The sequence below is a fragment of the Culex pipiens genome, chromosome 3 (assembly GCF_016801865.2).
Source record: "Culex pipiens pallens isolate TS chromosome 3, TS_CPP_V2, whole genome shotgun sequence".
Lineage (NCBI taxonomy): Eukaryota > Metazoa > Arthropoda > Insecta > Diptera > Culicidae > Culex > Culex pipiens.
Genome location: NC_068939.1, coordinates 42,200,585 through 42,205,028, shown reverse-complemented (window position 1 = coordinate 42,205,028; position 4,444 = coordinate 42,200,585). Strand labels below are relative to the sequence as shown.

At 38.2% G+C, this 4,444-nt stretch overlaps 1 pseudogene; it reads right to left on the bottom strand.

Moving 5' to 3' along the window:
- Positions 1-3,156: 3,156 nt before the first annotated feature.
- LOC120412420 (26S proteasome non-ATPase regulatory subunit 7-like) lies at positions 3,157-4,083 on the bottom strand (annotated as a pseudogene).
- Positions 4,084-4,444: the final 361 nt, after the last annotated feature.

Genomic DNA, 4,444 nt, shown 5'->3' with positions numbered 1-4,444 from the left:
TTTGGCTATTTTTACCTCTTTTTGTATTCCTCGATATTTTGTTTCAGCAAAACTACTGAGGGACTTCATTAATCAAAATAATTTTCAATAGTGACTTATGAAACTCCAAACTAGACCTAACGCAACGAATCTGGACAAATTCCGTTCAGTCAGTGCTGAAAAATTAGTGTGGACGAAAACATGTCTACATGTCTGGTTGAAAATGACCAACTGCTTTACAAGCGGATTTTTTTTTGGTATTTTTAGCATCTGTGCCATTTTTTAGCGAAAATGATTCCCGCGGTGAAAACAATATGCATTTTTAAATCGCCGCCCTGGGCTCCTAAGTGTATGAAAGTATGACACGGAGCGACGGCGCCGAATACCCATATTTACACAAAGAATTTTAGAGCGCCCGCCGCGGGATTCGAACCGGCGACCTCTGGATTGTGAGTCCAGTGCGCGGTCCGATTGATCCACACAGGCGGGAATGAAAATAGCACTTTAGAGAATATTTAAACCAGGGGTGCTCAAAGTTTTTGAATGGCGGGCCAAATTTAAAGCTCACATGAGCTTGCGGGCCAACTGTGAAAAAAAAATTGTTATTTGTTATTACCGTCTGCCCGGGTAAGGCTGAAAATACTTTGATCAGCTGAAGAGTTTTCTTCTTAAGTAAAACGAAATTTCAATTACATTTAAACTTTCATTGAGATAGATTTTTCAACAAAATTTTTGTATCGTATAGTCGGGATCGAAGTGTGGTTAAACCATTTCTTTAATATGAACAATAAATAAAGTTGTTCACAAATAAATATAAGCTAAATTTTTTAGAATTATCAAATCATATTGCAGACTAGTCAAAGGGCCCCTTTACATGATCTTGCAAAAAAGGTCCGCGGGCCACAAAAAACTACCTCGCGGGCCACGTTTGGCCCGTGGGCCATACTTTGGTCACCCCTGATTTAAACGGAAGTAGAAAGAAAATTTAATTTTCCATGCATTTTTCCGACTTTTCCCATACAAACAAAAATGGATAAATGTTGTCCTATTTTGCTCATATTTAGCCCAGAGTCCTAAAATAGCTAAAGGAACAATATTTAGCCTGTGGAGCAAGGTTTTGAAAAAAAGTCCCATATTCTGGGCACCCTAGTCAACACACATCCTTACAGGCAAAAATAAATTCCCGAGCAGACGGAAATAACTTGGGAATTACATTTTTTTATATTTGAAAATACAAGGCCAATAACATTGTATGTTATTTATAACAAGATTTGTTATTCGTCGTTATGAAATTTGTGTTATTGGGTTGTTATTGTAATAACAGACTAATAACACTTTTAGTTATTCTTCGAACAAATCTTTGTTATTATTTTTTGTTATTTTAACAACTAATCCGATCATCCCAATAACAGTTGAAGGTATTCTTCCATAACAAAAAATGTTATTCCCAAGTTGTTTTTTCTTTCAACAAATATCAAACCAATAACAAATTTTGTTATGATAACATAAACTGTTATTAAACTCTTATGCAAAAATTGATTTTTCAAGAAGATTCCATAACATTTTTTGTTATTTTAACAGTATTTGTTATTGAAATGGCATGAATTTTGTTATTACCGTCTGCCCGGGTTAGCAGACCACACAACTTTTTTCATCCAAAAACTATAAGAAAATTATGATTGTAACAAAAAACAAATTAACTCTAACGCACAGTATTGAGTTAAAAACTTATTCTTCCTCTATCTTCAGGATTCACCAAGCCAGTACAAGGGCCACATGACACCCGCGAAGGGACCGATCCATCTGTTCCGTATTCCACACACACACAGGACAAACCCGGGACCACTTGATCCTATCGCATCTTCCTCCGGTTCACCAACCGCAAATCTCGTGGGAGATTGTCCGCACGGGAGAGATAAAGAGTCCCCTAGGACCGGTGAAAATTATAACAAGATCATCAGCCGAAAGCATAAACGCGTGATTGAAATCCGTGACGGAATCACCGATTTGTACATTTTTTTTATACGGTGACAAAGAGGACAATCTGGGGACTGGGCATTTGAGTTGGGTGGTGGGAAAGTTGCCGTATGGGGAATCGGATTTAATTTGGCTTCAATTTCAACAAACTCAAGATCTAAACTTCCCGGGCAGACGGTAATAACAAAATTCATGTCATTTCAATAACAAATTTTGTTAAAATAACAGAAACTGTTATTGAATATTCTTGCAAATAATTTTTGGAAGAAAAAATAATAACAGTTTCTGTTATTTTAACAAAAAATGTTATTGGGATGGTATTCAATTGGAAATGTGGAATAAGATAATAATAACATAATGAGTTATGTTTTTCCATCAAATTCCATAATAACAGGAATTGTTATTGGTTTGATATTCCACTGGAAATCTGAAATAAGATGATAATAACAGTTTAAGTTATGTTTTTCCATTTCATTGCATAATAACAGGAACTGTTATTGGTATGATATTCCATTGAAAATGAGGAATAAGACGATTATAACAGTTTATGTTATGTTTTTCATATTGTGACACAATAACATGAACTGTAATGAGTTTGATATTTTTCGGTTCATGCAACTGTTGAACAAGAGAAAATTTCTATTAATGTCCATAACAAGTCAAGCTAAAACCATCAGCTTCCCGAGCAGGAGGTCGAAACAAAACCATAACAGAAAAATAATATTATTTATTTTTTGTATCAAAATTGGAACTGAATCTCTTAATTTTCCAAAATTTAAATTTAAAGGTATCAAAATGTGTTAATCAAAAATATATTTTAAAATATTTTTGTTACTGTTGAATTTTTAATATTTAGATTCCCCTGCGCTCTCTTATATGTTAACTAGACGGGAAACCCTCGGAAAAACCAGCAAGCTCAGTACAAGAAAGCACAGAGGCATCGATTTTCCAACTTTTTAGTACATATTTGTGCCTTATTTATATCCACTATAAGTATCGCTGTCAAATATCACTCAAAGACCGCTCATGGTAATTTTAAAAACATTTGCTGAAAATGCTGCTTAATAATCGTGGTTTATTGGTAAAAGGAAACGTAAATATGGTAAAATGAAGACTTATTTTATTAGGTCCTAAAAACAAATGTAAACTTTGAGTTTATCTCGCCCACACCCTATGTCAATGTTCATTGGAGTTCTTCCCCTACTTCTTCTCCTTTTCCTCCTTCTCGCCGTCCCTATCATCTTTCTCCTTCTCCTTTCCGTTCATCTCCACGCACTGCGTATCGGTAAAATTCTCCTGGGCAAGGTCCGGCAGCAGGTTCAGGATGTCCTGCAGCTGGTACACGATCTGGTGGTTCACCGGCAGCTGACCGTTGTCGACCTTCAGCAGGTAGTTCTTGATTTTGCGCAACTGTGAGCTTCAGTTCGCTGGCTGGTGATCTTATGCGTCAAATTTCCGACGGTCGTGTCCTTCATGTCCCGCAGCAGGAGTTCCACGCCCACCTCTTCCACTTCCTCCGCCTAGTTTCACTCGGTACGTGCTCAAAAGTCTTCGACGTGGGACTGCCGTTGTCATGCACCTCCTCCACCGCGATGTAAACCTCCTTCGGCAGACCCAGGTCATTCGGCATGGTATCGATTAAGACGAGCACCGAGTATTAGCTGATCCGGCGCTCATTGAAGGAGATTTCGTTCTGGCACAGCTTCGGGCCCGTGTGGTTCCAGCCGACCAGCCGTTCGCGGACGTTCACCTTTTTGAAAATGCCGTACGAGTTCTCCAGGTAGTCTTGGTCCAGGAACCACACCGATTTGTCCTTGTCGTCCTCGTCGAAGGGGACCGCAAAGCTGTTGGACACGTCCAGCACGCACTTGGCCCTCCAGCAGCCGAGCAGCTTCCGTTTAAAGTGGTCCACCACGCTCAGCAGCACCAGCGGGTGCACAATCACCTTCGTGACGCTCGTTTCCGACAGCATCTTGGTTGCGGGTTAGCTTCCTTGGTCAGGCGGAACAGGTTCTTAAAGATTCCGGCGGGGTTTTGCCTCAAATTGGTGCGGACAATGTTTATTTTGCCACCGGTAAATCTGAGTTTAAAAATTCGGATGATGATTGAGATTTTTCAATTTAGTTTGTTTTACTGTCAAACGTCTGTCACCTTGTCCCTTCAAATCAGGGTAGGATTGAGGGGATGTCTGAAAATTCTTACAGATATTTTAATACACTTTTACAGATTTTACAGATACAGTTAACAAAACAGATTCTTTTACCCATGTTGGAGTATACTCCAAAATGGGTTCGAGAAGAGTGATCACAAAGATGGCTTTCAAGTGAGTCTATGATGATTAAATCTATATTATATTAATATTTTTGTTTATTTTTGGTATGTTTTGTTTGTCAGGGGGGTTTCACGAACTTGATACATGCAATGTTAACATTGCCACATTGAACTATATAAAAAGTAAGGAAATTAACATCTATTTCAGAAACAATAT